The sequence below is a fragment of the Crinia signifera genome, chromosome 11 (assembly GCF_055691185.1).
Source record: "Crinia signifera chromosome 11, ASM5569118v1, whole genome shotgun sequence".
Classification (NCBI taxonomy): Eukaryota; Metazoa; Chordata; class Amphibia; order Anura; family Myobatrachidae; genus Crinia; species Crinia signifera.
In genome coordinates this window covers 81313503-81330409 of record NC_139227.1, presented here as the reverse complement: position 1 = coordinate 81330409, position 16907 = coordinate 81313503, and the positions used below count along the sequence as shown (strand labels likewise).

The window sequence follows — 16907 nt, the reverse complement described above, 5'->3', positions numbered from 1 at the left end:
CATGTCCAAACTAAAATCTAAATGGCAGTGTATAAATGAAGGAGTCAACCATTTGTTGGCTACATGCAAAATCCATCAGTATTTACCCTGCATGCAAAAAGCAATTAATGTATTTGCACCCTTGCACTAAAACATGGGTTGTCCGGGTGCACAGTTACTTGTTTTTCTATTTTATTTCCACCTCATAATTATCCCCTGGGTCGCTTGTTCCTGTTACTCACCAGAACATTTCTATAGAGTGTATCCGACCTGACTATAGACTGCAAGGCTCTGCCCATGGAAATATTTTATTTGTTGAGCACCACAGATATTACTGGGGAAATGGCACAAGTATCCTTTTTCCTGAAAGTCCCTACACTATTTTCTTTGAGTTTTGCACATGCTCAGTAGGATCCGGCACAGTGTCAAAGTCTGCCTGGTGTGTACACTGGGGACAAAGGGGGCTACATAAAGGGGTTTATTCTGCTTGGTACGGTGGGACCGTATACGGGCGGATCGGGCTTTTTTTTCATCTGCGCATGCGTAGCTTTCCCAATGCGCATGTGCGGCGACCGCACACCGCTCACGGACGGATCTGTCCGTGCGAAAAAACCTGTCCGCAAGAACACGGTCATTGTGGGCGTCATGGGGGCGTATTTAGGGGAGCGGCCGGAATAATGAGGAAAACTGGGAGTAAACATTGGCATACACGGGGGTGTGCACACAAAATGTACGGTGCTACATCCTCGATAGGCGAAGGCACCGTGCATTTTGGCCCAAAAACAGGCGGACACCAAAGATAGCTCCAGACCACCCCTAGAGATACCGTATGAGAGCGGACGCCTGGGTCTGCTAATTAAAGCTGATTACTACATCTGAATGTAATAAGCAATGCTGCAGGCTATTAAGTGAAAACCATTATTTCACTACCTGCAACCCACACACAGCCCTCAAACACATTGGAAGCATATCTTTCTACACTTCTCAACATGTAAAGGTTGGTTTAATTTTAGGTAATATTCATTCTAAGACCTGCTTATATATGTCAAGGTAGTTATTTTATAACCATCTACACCCATTCAGAAAGTGTTTTTGTATACTTTAAAAAGCAGGACACTCAATTCACAGAAGTCGACATGTGTCAACTTTTTCACTGTAGCACAAACATACCAGTTTTTTATTATGAAAAAGACGCATAAACCACATCTAAGAGCAATTGACATAATTAAACTTGAAAGGGATTCTTTGCAGGCCCATATAGTTAAAGGGTATGCCACCGTGCACGGACGTATGCTTCCTCTCACGATCGGTGACACGCTGAGTTTTCCATTGAAAAAGGCGAGACCCGTCCGTGTACGGTGGCGTACTCTCAGATATACGGAAGGTGTCGGTGTGAAAACGGACAACATCCGTCCGCACATGGTGGCGTACGCTCTGGTGTACGCCAGGTACCGGTGGCTAAGAGGGAGATCCGACCGTACACGGTGGCGTACGCTCAAGTGTACGCCACTCCCCATTGTCGGTGTTTGTGACCGTCCGTATGCGGCTGTTCTGTGGGCGGACTTTCGCTCACCGCGAGCGTATGGGAAACGTACGGTGAAACGGACCGTACGTACGTTTCACAAACCTAACCAGAATAAGGCCCAAAGACACTGCCTCCTCCTCTCTTGACCTTCCCTTAGTATATTATTACCCATACAGGGTCTGTTTCATGGGCAGCATTATTTATGCATGGGAAATGGTCGTGTCTATCTGGAAACTGGGCACATTCTTGAAGAGAACCCTGACCTGGACGTGCCATGGACATGGTGCCAGAGTTACCATTCTCTGCAGTGTATGCCATATCTTATGCACCCAGCATAAGGTAGGTGTAAATGCCGATGATGCATACAGCTCAGGATATTGGGGGTTATTCTGGTCGCTCAGAATTTACATTCTTGCGAGTCAACCAGATTGTCACAACTGGAGGACTGGGTAGGTTCGTGTGGTGCTCAGGAACTACTTTAGGACCAGAGGCAGTAGGATTAAAACAAGCTGGGTTTATTATAAAAGGTTTCATAAATGGAAAACAAATTACTTATTCAAATCACGGCTTTGATATAAGGCTGAAACAAGGAAAGTCTCAAATAACGTCTTTGAGGAAATGTCCTTAGAAATAATAGAGAAGCAATACGTCTTGCAATAACTCACGAAATGACCAGCAGTACTAAGGGAGACCCAAATCACGGGAAAGAGGGCTTTGATGGCAAGATGAATTTCGTTATGGCAGAAAAATGGCGTAGATGGAGGAAAACAGAGTCCAGCAATGAGACACGGGAAAGACGTGGGTGATGGTATGAGTTCTATGGAAAAGACTGCAGCAGAAAAGTCTCTGAGTATCTGAATTTACCAGGAGGTGGCACAGACTGGCAAATAGCTGGCGCACACCGGAACTAAGGGCAGCAGAGCCACGGACAGACGGTACTGGATCCACGGACTGGAAGCCTAGGAGGCAGCAAGGGAGTCAGGATTCACGGAGTCAGTAGCAGGGCTGACTGAACTGTGAACCAGCAGAGACCAGGAGTGAGCCAGAAGTCTCCAACTGCACATGGCTAGGAAGACCTTTGTACTGACACAGACTCGCCAGGGCAGATCCCCTAAATACATAGTGTGCGGCTGCCATTGGCTAGACAGTGCAGGGAGACAGGAAACTTTGAACTGGTGGCCAATCTGCACTTTGCCCACATCCAAGATGGCAGCGCCGACCTCCCGGCTCTGCCTCAGTCACAACTCCCCAAAGACCCATGGGAACCTGCCCCAGCATGCAGCACTCCCCGGCTGTCCGAATCCTGGACCCAGCATGGCGCCCGGAGCACAGACCCAGCACGGACAGGCGGCGGCAGACACGGAGGGGTGAGTACCGGACCCGCCGTGTCCTGCCATGGCCATCCGTGACACAGATCCCATCTTGTGAATGGTGGCACCATTTGCACAGCGTGTATGTTCGCACGGCATGCAAATACATGTTTTACATAAACATTCATTTGCAGCCTGTGGGGAAACACCCACATCATTAGATGGTCGCTGACCATCTAATGATGTGAAACGTGCACGCATATCTTAAGGAGGCCACACACGCACCGATGCGGGCGGTGCGATGCTGTACGATGGGGTGCGCGCTCCCGCGGCACCTCATCGTACAGTACAAAAAGTATGTGCTGCACATACTTTTTGTACTAGCTTTTTCTAGCACAGCATCGCATCGCATGCACATCGTATGCACAAGGCATACGATGCGATGCTATGTGTGCTAGTTAAGCCCACAACGCACGCCGGGATCGGTGCGTGTGTGGGCTGCATTAGGTTGCACAGAGTAACCTTAGATGTGCGTGCACATTCTGAGGTGTTAAATCCTAATATTTCCCAAACCGATGGACAATAATCAATACATGCTGGAATAGGCATTGTTCTTCACCAAACTGATCTTGGATTGAGAAGGTGCTCCATCATGCTGGAATAGGCATTGTTCTTCACCAAACTGATCTTGGATGGAGAAGGTGCTCCATCATGCTGGAATAGGCATTGTTCTTTACCATTAGTTAAGCAAAGAGAGCACATGGATAAAAAGGTACAAATATTTTTTATTGACATTAATAAATGTTGATATCAACTGGTGTTTAACATATAAAAATTATAAGAATATATTCAATCCTTGTGACCCAGATTGCTCACAATTTTAAGTGTATGTAAGTGATCAGTCCACCAAAATCCTTAATTGCCACTGACTAATAATGTCCTCACTCCTAAATAGGAGCAGTAAATCCATTTGTTGGTAAGATAAGTTTATAATAAATGTCCAGAACTGTATATTTTGTATCCAAAAATATTCAGTGGATCCAAATGCAAACAGCCAAGTATAATTTATATCCAGGTAGATTTACGCATTAGTGGTATGGAGCTGACCACCCCACAGTCTCTGTGCAGCCAGAGATATATCATGCAAATTGCGCTTAATGAGGCTTAGATCAGAAAGGAGAGATCAGGCTGGCTTCGTGTGGTTCATCCAGGGATTGAATGTATGTACCCCATTTTTTTCAGATATTTATGAGGGGTGAAGTGTGTGTCTAAGAGTACTGATCTTTTATCGAATAGTGCAATTTGTAATAGTTTAGTTTCCAGTTCTCTAATGGTGGGTGTCGATGATGAGATCCAATGTATAAGTATACGTTTTTTCGCTAGAGTTAGGCAGATCGTGAGAAAAGGTATGTTTTTTGTCAATGTAGGGCAGGATTTCCATGCGGAGAAGTTCAAACAAAGACAGGCTATGGGATCAATAGATAAGTTAGAAGAGAGCATTTTGTTAATGTAATTAATAGTCTTTCGACAGAATTTTAAAATTTTGGAGCAGGCCCAAAAACAATGGAAGAATTTTGCATTGCTCATACTCATATGCATTGGGCAGGAGCTATGTAGAGTCTATGTAACACTATAAAGTGTACTTCTTGTAAGTATGAGGAATGCAAAATTTTCATGGATCCTGGGAAGTTAAGAAAGAGATCATCTAGGGTAGTGGTTCCCAAACTGTGTGCCGTGGCTCCCTGGGGTGCCTTGGAACACTTGCGGGGGTGCCCTGGGCTGGTGGTCCAGGACCAATTCAAATTAATTATGGTTAATTATTTATGTGAAAAACCAGTGTTGATGGCTGCCAATAATAAAATATGTACACACAGAAGCAAATCCTGTCTTTAACACATAACTAACCCTGGGAATCGCATATAAACCCAATCAAATACATTTTTGTGCGGTCTAGGGGTGCCGTGAAAAAATGTTGATACCCTTAGGGTGCCGTGATTCAAAAAAGATTGGGAACCACTGATCTAGGGTGTTAGTTCCTGGTATATCACTGATCCAGGAGTTGTGGATATGTTGCAGGTGATGAGATGGGGTAGCTTGGAGAAGGGCTCCATATATACATGAGGTTTTGTAATCCTGGAGGTGAAAAACATTAAAAAGGGCCAGTAGAGGATCTTGGTGTTGAGTGGAGAGAATTTCAGAGACTTGTGTACCTACATAATGTCTAGTTTGCAAGTACATAAAGAAATGAGCGTTCGGGAGCGTATACGAGGATTTTATGGATGAGAAAGTGAGTATTGTGCCCCCAGGATCGAATAATTTGGTTGCTAGGTCGAGGCCTTTGCGCTTCCACTCCCTGTATGAGGGATTTAGTAGGGATGGTGGGAAGTTCGGGTTTCCCCAGATAGGGAGAAAAGGGGAGATTGTTGGGTTTCTTGTAAGTTTTTTGTTGACTTGGATCCAAGCTTAGTAAGTGTGGCAGAATAGAATATGATTCAGTAAATGAGAAGGAATGTGTTTTATGTGGGTGTGAAGAAGGGCACTAGGTGAGTAGGGGTGAAATATAGAGTTATCCAGGGCTGCCTCGGTGTAGGAAGATTGACCACTAAACCAATCAGATATGTACCTGAAGTGTATCGACCAGGCATATGATTTAAAATCTGGAATTTTTAATCCTCCTTTGGAAGGGGGATGAAACAATTTGGAAAGTGACATTCTGGGTCTCCTCCCACACCATAAGAACCGAGACATAACTCTATTCAGGTCTAGGAGATCTTGCAACTGTATGCTGCATGGTAGCATCTGTAGAAAATAAAAGATCTTTGGGAAGATCACACTTTTCAGGACAGCTGCCCTACCTAAGAGAGAGATGGGAATCTTTGTCCATCCATCTAGTTGTGTTTTTATTTTCCCAAGAAGTGGGGTAAAGTTAGCTTTATAAGTGTAACGAGGATTGGGTGTTATGTTAACTCCTAAATATTTGATTTGGGATGACTGGATATGGAATTGACTAATGGTGGGGTGTGAAGTCAGAGAAGGAGGGAAAGTGGTGATGGGCAATATTTCAGTTTTATTAACATTAATTTTTTATCCCGAGAAGGAACTAAAGGATTGAATATCTTCCATGATGGTGGGGATAGAAGTTAGGGGATTTATGACAAATAAAATCATGTCCTCTGCGAAGAGGGCTAACTTAAGTTCCACTGACTTGATTGGAATGCCTGTGAAGTCTGTGTTACTTCTAAGTGCTAATGCGAGGGGTTCCAGAGCTATGGCAAACAGCAGGGGTGATAATGGACACCCCTGTCTGGTGCCTCTCTGTATGGGAAAAGGGGTGGATAAGAACCCATTGCATGCTATTTGGGATGTACGGTTGGTGTAAAGTGATTTTACAAACTCAATGAATGGCTGGGGTATGCCGAATCTGCACATTGTCTGGAAGAGATGGGGCCATAGGACCAGATCAAAGGCCTTTTCTGCGTCAATAGCCAAGAGCAGTGCCTGTCTGTCGTCCTGCTCACCCAGATGAAAGGATTGAGTGGCCGCTAGTATCCTCCTGACATTGCGTACAGAGTGTCTACCCTTGATGAAGCCCGTCTGGTCCTAGTGTATGATATGTGGAAGGGTTATATTGAGGCTGTCAGCTAATATTTTTGTTAAAATTTTATAATCATTGTTGAGAAGAGAAATGGGCCTGTAGGAGCTAGGGTTGGAAAGGTCCCTACCTGGTTTTGTCAAAACTTTGATCACAGCATTGTTGAAATAGGGTTATTGGTAAGTATATAATTAAAGACTGAAACCAAGATTGGTGCGATTTTATTTGGGAACATGAGATAAAAGTCTCCTGCGAAACCATTTGGTCCCGGGGCTTTGTTGTGTTTCAGGTGTTGTATTGTCTTGAGAACTTCATCTAGGGTGATGGGAGAAACAAGGGGGTGGGTCATTATTTCCGGTAATTGTGGAAAGGAGAGAGCCTCCTATCTGTTAAAGAGTGTAGGGAGTGTCAGCGGAGTTAGACGAAGGTGTATTTATCAGCTGGGCAGGAGTTGTGTATATGGATTTGTAGAAGTCAGTCATCACTTGGGTGATTTGGGAGTTAGACGTGGTTAGGGTGCCATCTGGAAGAGACAGGGGGTGAATGAGCATTGGTGATCTGGAAGAGTTAAGTATATTGGATAGTTTACCTGTTTTGTTGCCAGAGGCGTGGAATTTATAGTTAGAGATAAATTGTAACTTGTCAGTTGAGGTCTTTAGAGAGTTGTCTAGTAGTATCTTAGCTTGGTGGTATAATGCTTTGTGGGCTTCTGAAGGGTTTTGGATATAATTAGCATAGGCACTAGTTAATGTGTTTTGGAGGTAAGTGTATTCTTGGGAAAATTTCCTTTTTATATTCTTTTCATAAGTCATAATATATCCCCTTAAAAAATGTATGGGTGTAGATTGCGCTAAATTGATGGCTGAACAAGGTATTTAAAAATAATAACAATTTAATAAGTACATAAAGCACGCTAAAATTTGATACAATTACAATGAAAAAAAGTTAAAATCGGGAAAACAGGTGGATTGAAAGGCTGCATCCAGTTATTGTAACAATATCACCTTATTCCACAGTTGGGTGGGGAGAAGGGAGAATGGAAGAATGCTGCTGGCCTTACAACTCACACAGGCGCCCCAACAGCTACTCCGGTACCTGTTTTTTTCCCAATATATCCCCTCAAGTAGGCTTTAAATGACATCCAGTAGTTGGAAGGGTTTGAGGCTAAATGTTCAGAATTATGGGTGTGGAAGTCTGCCCAAGCAGCAGGAATGTAAGATTTGAATGGGGCTGAATTACAGAGTTGGGAAGGGAATCTCCAGGATCTATAAGTAGATCTTTCTTTGGAGGTGATAATAGTACACTATACAAGTGCATGGTCTGAGAGAAGAATAGGTTGGATCTGGGCTTCTTTGGTTTGTGGGAAAATGGAAGAAGATATGAGGATGAAGTCTATACGTGATAGTGTTTGGTGAGCTGCGGAAAGGCATGTATATTCTCTCTCAGTTGGATGTGTCGATCTCCACACATCGACCAGTTTAAGGGTTTGTAAAAGAAATGGGATTCCTAATTTGGGGATGGGTCTGGGCTTAGAGCTTGCATTCGATCTATCTAAAACCAGATTAGAAGTTAGATTGAAATCTCCACACAATATAATATTGGTGTCTATTCTTGGGGTGGGTATTTTAATAAGGGTTGTGAAAAACCGTTTATTGTAATTATTGGGAGCATAGATTGAGCAGATTGTGTATGCTTGATTTGCTAGGGTAGCATGTATAATCACATATCTGCCTTCTAGATCAGCTGTCACATGTGAGACCGATATGGGAAGGGATTTTACACTAAGAATTACGACTCCTCTAGCCGTGCTGTTAAACGGGGCGGATGCTAGGACTCTCCACTTCAACATCTGCAATTTCGTGATTTCAAGTGGGACTAAGTGCGTTTCCTGTAAGCACACTATATTGAGTGACTGCCTCTGGAGATACAGCATTACCTTTCTACGCTTTGCCGGAGAATGGAATCCTCCAACATTAAAGGTGCCCACTCTTAGTTCAGTCATAGGTATCAAATGTTCTGGTGAAGGTTCCTCCAGGATTCGAGCTTGATTTGGATGATCGTCGACTTAAGCTGGTAATAATGACATAAAAGGAAAGAGAGGGGAAGGAAACACAGAAGCACAAGACAGGGGAGACATAACCAACATATAAACATGGTGCATGTAGAACATGCCAAACATATAACATGTAACTACGGACTACCGCATTAATCAATGAAAAAGGAATAGAGGAGCAATGATCATTTAAACAGATGATCATGTTATTCTAACCAACCCTGAACATGGCAACCCGTGCCTACCGTCTTAAACTGATATCCTAAGCTTGAATGAGATTTAGGCTTAACAAGTCTCATTATGGATGGAAATTTGTAGATATTGTAGCTTACAAATATAACATTTAAATATAGTCTCAAATTAGAAGCTAATCTTCTGTAGATCCAAATGTCAGCTGTGTCCCCTTTTGGAGAACTTTAAGGGTGAACCATAGCATTAGCGTTGTCCTGTAGATCTTGGGAAATGAAGGGCAACATCAAATCAGTGGTGAAGAATTGTGGTCTTATACAGTTCACTTAGGGGTTGTTATTTCTGGGGGTCAGTGATATCCTGAGTCGAATGAGACTGTCTTTCCCATAGAAAGGCTGATGCATCACCAGGGCAAGAAAAGTCATATTGTGAATCTGCCAGAAAGATACGCAGGCGTGCTGGGTACATGAGGGCAAATTTGGTCCCCTCCTTTACCAGCTGCGAGCACACGGGGGAAAAAGCTCGACTGAGAAGTCTTGGAAGATCCTTAACCTTTTTCCCTCCCTCTGCAGGTCTTGCTGTTTTCGCGAGGCTCTCCAGATAGCTACCTTGTGCAGGTAGTTCATGCACCTGAATAACACTGCCCTGGGTCTGGCATCTGCGTGGCGTACTGGAGGACCCACCCTGTGAATACGCTCAATTACCATATCCTTACATTCAGCGGGGATACCCAGAATTTGGAGGAGGGTGGTAGAAGCAAATATAGAGAGTGCTGGGCCTTTAAGTGATTTAGGGAGTCCAACAATTCTACTGTTATTACGTCTGGATCTGTTTTCTGCGTCATCTATACGATTCCATAATTGCAGGTTTTCTTTTTGTAGTTTAATCACATCTCTCTGCACTATGGGCCTTATTCTGCTTGGTGCGGTCCGTTCCGAATTCTTTCGGAGGGCGCTTTTTAGCCGTCTGCACGTGCATAGGCAACGCAATGCGCATGTGCAACGTAGTGTCTCCGCACTCGTTCTCGCCAATACCGTCCAGAAATGTGCACCGAAGTGGCTCGAGAAATATGGGCGTAACATGGGCGTCATGTGGGCGTACACAAGGCGCGGTTTCAAAGTGGGCAAAACTGGGCGTAAATCTGGGCGTACACGTGGGAATGCACAAACTGTGGTAGGCGTGCATTCGGACAGGACACCGACTACAAGCGAACCAACACGGCAGATATATGCGGAGTCCATAAGCAAGTTTCAGTTTGTGGAGACCACTTGTTCATGTGCTAGGCATTCGGTTCGCCCAATTAGTATGCCCGCACCTGAAGCTGACCACAATACAATCCACTCATCTACTCATTAGTGATTAATTACACTCTTTTCACAGGTTCAATTGGAAGCATTGCTGCCTAAATGGCTCATTACAACACTTAACATGATGTAAGGGTTAATCTAAAGTGCTAGTAATGTGTCTAAGTATCAATTAGGAATTAAATGATTACATTTAAAAATAATCAATTTGTTATGAGGTTGGCTAATTGCATAAGTGTGTCATGTTGCAGAAGCATGAGTTCCGAATAGAGGAGTGAGGTTTGCGGAAATACACCAAATCGGTGCGTACAGCCAGCTTCCCGTCCGTTCGGACGCTGTAAGACCGTGCAGAATCTTTGTGTTCCCACCGCACCTGATGGGTGCTTAGAATGTTAAATGCACCCCCATTGTCAACCCGAAGCGCAGCGAGCCCACGAGGGGCGGTGGTACGTGCCCTCTGTCCTTTTCATACCCCCACTATCCACGTCGGCATGGAGTTGATTTTAGATAGTGGGTCGAGCGCAGCGAGCCACCTAGCCCGAAGCGTGGCGAGCGGACGCGGAATACATGTAAAGTAATCCGTGTCCCCTCGCAGGGCTCGCTGTGCTTGCTCGCTACGCTTCCGGCTCGGTGGCTCGCTGCGCTCGCCACACTATCTGGATTGAACTCCACGCCAACATGGATAGTGGGGGTATGAAAACGTCGGAGGATGCATACCGTCGCTGCGCTCGCCACGCTTCGGGTTGCTGTTGATAGTGGGGGTGGCATTGACAGTGGGGGTGCATTTAAAATTGTAAGCACCCATCAGAGTGCTTGTACAATTTAAAATCGAATCGCATCGCATGCCGCTATATTGCATGCGATGCGATTGTATACAATCAGAATCAGGGGCGCCGTGCTAGGAAACAAGTACCAAAGTGGCTTCTTTGCTGCCCTTCTTGACTCCAGGCCATCCTCCAAAAGTCTTTACCTGACTGTGCGTGCAGAGGCACTCGCACCAGTCTGCTGACATTTCTGAGCAAGCTCTGCACTGGGGTTGGGATCATTTGGTCTACAGCATTATGGTCGACAGTCATTAGGTCTACACCATTAAGTCGAAATGGGGAAAGGTCGACATGGGTGTATGTCGACATTGGGAAAAGGTCGACATGTTCTAGGTCGAAAGGTCATTAGTTCGACAGGTCGTTAGTTTAACAGGTCATTTGTTCGACGTTGTCTAGGTCGACCGTCAAAAGGTCGACATCTGTTTTTTCACAGTTTTTTACCTGAATGTCAACACAGTCGACATGGACACAGTTTGAAATGCGCCGCATCCCCTCGCTGGGCACACTTTTTTATTCTCCCACCACACCCTAGTGGATGGTAGGGCATGAAATATCGGCACATGTTGGCTAAAAACAGTGAAAAACTCCATGTCGACCTTTTTACTGTTGACCTAGACAATGTCGAACAAATTACCTGTCGAACTAACGACCTGACGAACTAATGACCTTTCGACCTTTTCCCCTGTCGATCTAGACCCATGTCGACATTTTCCCATGTCAACTTAATGGTATAGACCTAATGACTGCCGACCATAATGCTGTAGACCTAATGACCGCATCCCCTGCACTGATGGTACCCTGATCCCGCAGCAGAGTCAACTTTAAAAGATGGTCCTGGCGCTTGCTGGACGTTCCTGGATGCCCTGATGCCTTCTTCCCAACTACTGAACCTCTCTCTTCTTTTGCATATAACTCTGAATCTGGCTGCATATACACAGTATACAGTACATTTTGTACTGTGCCACTAAGAAAGTGGAAGCTGGGAATAATAGTGCAGTGACTGCAGACATAAGTCCTTAGGTCTGATACCTTCATCATTGTATGATCTCTACGTGTCAAGTGACGCTCTGTCATTTGCTGCTGCCTTCTGTCCTCCCCAGGATGTTTCTTATTGTATGTCCCAAAGCAAGGAACATCCTGATATCTGCTACCATGTTCATGTCAACTGAGACATGCCAGATATAAAAATGATGTAATGGAGAGTATATAGGTATCAATATTCTATGCTAGGCATTATAATGGCCATTCTGAGACTCAGAGTTTTGTAGCTGACTTGACTTTCTCTGAAGAGATCAATACATTTAGTGTTCCAAGATGATCCTCCATAACTTACTTGAATCAAAATACTGCCATCGATCTGCACCAAGATGAATCCATTTTACTTTAATATTTATAAAACTATTGAACCACAGTACAGTATCTGTACAAGAACCATCTATTGCTGTCTGTCCCTGGTGTTTTCTCTCTGGAAAGCAATTTGAGAATAGAAGAAATGATTTGTCCATGTTAAGGTTTTCTTCTGCCTTTCTCTATGTATAGGTCTTTGGGTCCATTCTAGCTCTTTTATGTTCTCATTGTAACTTCTGATGTTAGATCAGACGAGTTTGTATAGAAATATCAGCAGTCGTTATCTCAATAGTCAGAATCTTGGCAGTGGAATCCCAATGCTCAGAACCTCAACAGTTTGCTGTGAGTATTTTACCTCTAACCCAGCCATCCTGCAGCACAATGCTAGCTGTCCCCTCCTGCAGCTAATCCCTTAAAGTCCTGCAAGTGCCAAAATCTAGCCTATCCCTCCTGCAACCCATCCGTACCTGCCCCCTTCCACAGCCTAACCCTAGCCATCTCCCTATAGCATAACCATAACCCACCCCTCCCGCAGCCCATCCATAACTGTCCCCTCTGACAGCCTAACCCTGGCCATCCCCCTAGTGCCAAAAATGAACCCACTCTTCATGCAGCGCAACCCTAGCTGTCCCCTTCTGCAGCCTTCTACTCTAAATGTGATCATAGTGCCCAACCCTCCCCTCCCACAGCCCAACCATATACATCCCCTACCGTGGCCTAACCCTAAACATTTCCTTAGTGCCTAACCATAACCCAACCATTCCACAGCCAAGCCCAACCCTAACCATCCCCTCACACAGCTTAACCCTACAAATCCACCTAGTGCCTTATCATAATCCACCTCTCCTGTAGCCCAACTCTAACCGTCGCCGCCCACAGTCTAACCCTCACTGTTTCCCTAGTGCCTAATCATAACCCATCCCTCCAATAAACTAAACCTAATCATCCTTACCCGCAGTTTAACCCTAACTGGCTCTCTAGTGTCTAACTCAACCCTCCCACAGCTGAACCCTACCCATTCCCTCCTACAGCCTTACCCTAACCTTCCCCCTAGTGCCTAGCCCTAACCCTCCCCTTCCATAGCCTAACCCTAACCATCCCTACCTGCAGCTTCACCCTATACATCCCCCTAGTGCCTAAAGGGCCCCATACATCAGCAATTAATTGTGACAATTTTCAGATATGGAGATGATTGCCACAATTAATTTTAGATGTGTGTTCCCCCTTTTGGCAATCCCAATCAAAATCGCCAATCGATTGCTTAATCAGGTTTTTAAACATGTTTAATAATCTGGTATTATCTGCAGATCTTTTTTATATGTGTGGGCATTCCCAATTCGTCTTCTTCATCTATTTACATTATGAACAGCTGAAATGACAATCGATTGGGCAATTTCCAGATATGAAGATGCAATCTTTAGATGGAAAAATCTGCCGATCACTGAAATAAATCTGTAATGTGTGGGCAAAGTCAGATAGATTGTAAAATCCATTTATCTGGCCAAAAAATCCCTGGATCTGGAGATCCATTAATTGTGATTGCTGATGTATGGGGCCCATTACCCTAAAAAACATCTTGGGCATCCATCAGCATTGTGAGCATCAGGATCCAGATGTTTTTTTGAATCTGACCTCCAGGATCCAGACATCCTAGGATCTTTCCTTATGATTTCGTACACTAATTACTTATTAATGAATTGCTGCCTTATGGGAAGTACAAATGACTTGTGCTGATAATATATCATGCATGAATAATAAGTATGTATCCAAAATATCATACAACTGCAATAGCAGATTGGCATTACTTAATATAGACTCATTCAGGCATCAGAAGTCTCTGAAATAGGTTCTAAACATGAACAAGGCTGCTCATATCAGAGAGAACATACTCCTAATTAAAGATGTGAAGCAATGATTCCATATGCAGTTGTTTACAAAAGTCGTCAAAGCCCTAATAAGTAATCAGATTAATCTGTATTGCGAATAACATTTACAGTAGCGCTCCGCCCCCCCCCCCCCCCAATGATCCCAACCACTGAAATCTTTAGCAAGCCAAGTTTATTTTTACATATGCAGACAAATGATAACTTGATGCACAAAGCACTTGAATTCCCGCCATAGAGGTAAGGATCAATATTAGCCTTTTATTATATAAGATAGTTTGGATACGGTCACTAGGTCAATCCTATGAAGGTCGACATACAGTACATGAGGTAGACCACTGAAGGTCGACAAGGCTTAGGTTGACACCTGAAATAGGTCAACAGGGTTGGAAGGTCGACAATGGGAAGGTTGACAGTCAACGGTCAACATGAGTTTTTCATGAGTTGTTTTTTTTTAGCCGACTGGTGTGAAAGGCGATATATATTATACCCTACCGTCCACTACGGCGTGGTGGTAGAATATAAGAGTGTGCCGAGTGCAGCGAGCCATGCGGAGATGTGGTACACTTAGACGGTGTCCGCTATGTCGATATTCGGGGGTAAAAAAACAATGAACACTCACAACAACCTTTTGACTGTCGACATTCCCATTGTTGACCTAATGCTTGAGTTGACTTTCCGACCCTATTGACCTATTTCAGGTGTCGACCTAAGCTCTGTCGACCTTCACTGGTTGACCTTATGTATGTCGACCTTCATATAGTCGACCCTATGACCCATAGCCGGATAGTCAGACTCTGCTTAGTCCCATAGTTTGTGCAAAACTGAAGGGAAAATGATGTCTCTATGTGAGCTTCATGTAAACACACAGGGGGTTATTCTGGTTGATGCGAATTTGCATGCAAGCGCAATGTTTTTCATCTGTGCATTTGCATTTCTGCGCATTGTGTAGGGTGACCAACTCATCCCTTTAATCCGGGACACATATTAATTACACAGGTTATGTGGCAGTTTAAAACCAGGTGAAATGGAGTCTTGAGGTGTGGTAGTTTAAAAGCAGGTGAAAGCCAGCCACAGAACCTGTGTAATTAATGTGTGTCCCGGATTGAAGGGATGAGTTGGTCACCCTAGCATTGTGCTGGGTGCGAGTGGCCACAGTGAACAGAGATGTCGCCAGGTGCTGGCAAATACTGGGTGTTCCCATGGGTGTGGCTACCCCCAGTATTTCGTGGGCTTTACCATGAAAACACTGGGTGTTTCCATGGTGACAGACCCTCCAACATGGCCCATTCCATTAGGTACAAAATGCTCTGTTTCTGGACTTCCCTGCCAGTGGTAGTTACAGAGGTGGGGCTGCAGCACAGTCCAATATTCATAAAGGGGAGCCACCTCAAACATCACTGTCCTGGACAGTGAGGCAGTTAATGTGACCCCCTCTTTGAATTTTGGACTGTGCTGGAGCCCCACCTCTGTAACTGCCACTGGCAGGGAAGTCCAGAAACAGAGCATTTTGTACCTAATGGAATGGGTCATTTTGGAGGGTATGTGGTGATCACCCAGTGATGTGGTGCCAGATGTCAGCTGCCTGCCATTTTCCCCTTATGAATACACGCAAAGCTAAGACACCTGAGAGAGTCTTCGTTTTGCATCTACCTTCCACATCATTCGATGGTCAGTGACCATCGAATGATGTGATTGTTTCCCCATAGACTGTGAATGGATGTTTATGCTAAACTTTCATTTGCAGCCTTGCGGGGGAATTTGACCTGCGAAGGGGGCGGCGGCATATGCGAACGGAAATGACACGCAGCACAGTGAACTTCGTATCGCTGCATGTCATCCAGAATAACCCCCACAGAGCCTCATTCTGAGCACAATAATTTCTGTGCACAGACAAAGTCATTGAGTGTTTGCATACAGCGCATGTACAGGTGAGAATATGGCCATCGTATTCTTTGTCAGACTGAACTTGGCCAGATCTGTCCTTCCGTGAAGTAAGTCATTTTTGGATAGAACTGGGCAGAGACAATACAATCGTATACAACTGCCATGACTAGGGTGTGTCATTGAAGGATTTTTCTCATTTACGCATGCGAATGAATGTGTCAGCGAACACATCCATTTGCATGCTACTGCAGGCATTCACTCAGCATCGGGGGGCGTTTAAGTGTAAGCAGCGATCTTCTCTGTTTACAGAGTCAGCGTGAATCATGCCCACCATATCCAGGAATCAGGGAAGGGATGTTGGTACCATGGAGCCAGAAGTGACATCGCAGGACACATTTCAATGTAAACAAGAAAAATCAATTAAATTCCCCAAAAAGCAGTAACTGAATTGTATGACATAAGCCTTATCACTAAATGTACTCCGACATACCAACCAACTTTTAGAATAAAGCAATCAGGGCTCCTGTGTGCTGCTTGTTGCACACCCCCAAAAAAGGGGGCTTGGCTTCGCATGCGCACAACACTCTAGAACAGCAATCCCTAGTTCCACCTATGAGAACAAATACAGGTATATTAGTAAATATTGCCCAGTCCATAACAAAAGATGAAAAAAAAAAATGAAATTGATCCCATAATTCATCACAAGCATAGCAGCATTTATTCATGCCGTACGCTTGAAACAAATAACAAAGCACAACCCTCCCCACCTGTCTTTTGCGATACAGGGTCATCAGGTGTTTTGCTGTGAATGTGACAGATGATGTGCGTGCCACAAGGGACACCGGCAGAGATCTGATTAGTGCACACTAACACTTCTGTTAGTCAAAGCCATGTACAGATGTTGCCTACCGTGTTCAAGCTTCGGATTCCATAGCTTACTGCATATGAGAAATGCGGCCAACCCTCAGAAAACAGCATTGTTGGTGGTTTAACCACATTTTTACCTAACGATGC

At 44.5% G+C, this 16907-nt stretch overlaps 1 long non-coding RNA gene across 2 annotated transcripts in view; it reads right to left on the bottom strand.

The window, feature by feature from the left end:
• Positions 1-11590: 11590 nt before the first annotated feature.
• LOC146046184 (uncharacterized) overlaps positions 11591-16907 on the bottom strand; it is a 38065-nt gene continuing 32748 nt past the window's right edge. For both annotated transcript variants that reach the window (XR_014465777.1, XR_014465778.1), the window contains 2 exons: positions 16384-16503; positions 11591-12241 (listed from right to left, as the gene is read on the bottom strand). This is a non-coding gene — a long non-coding RNA (uncharacterized LOC146046184). The remainder of the gene's footprint in view (positions 12242-16383; positions 16504-16907) is intronic.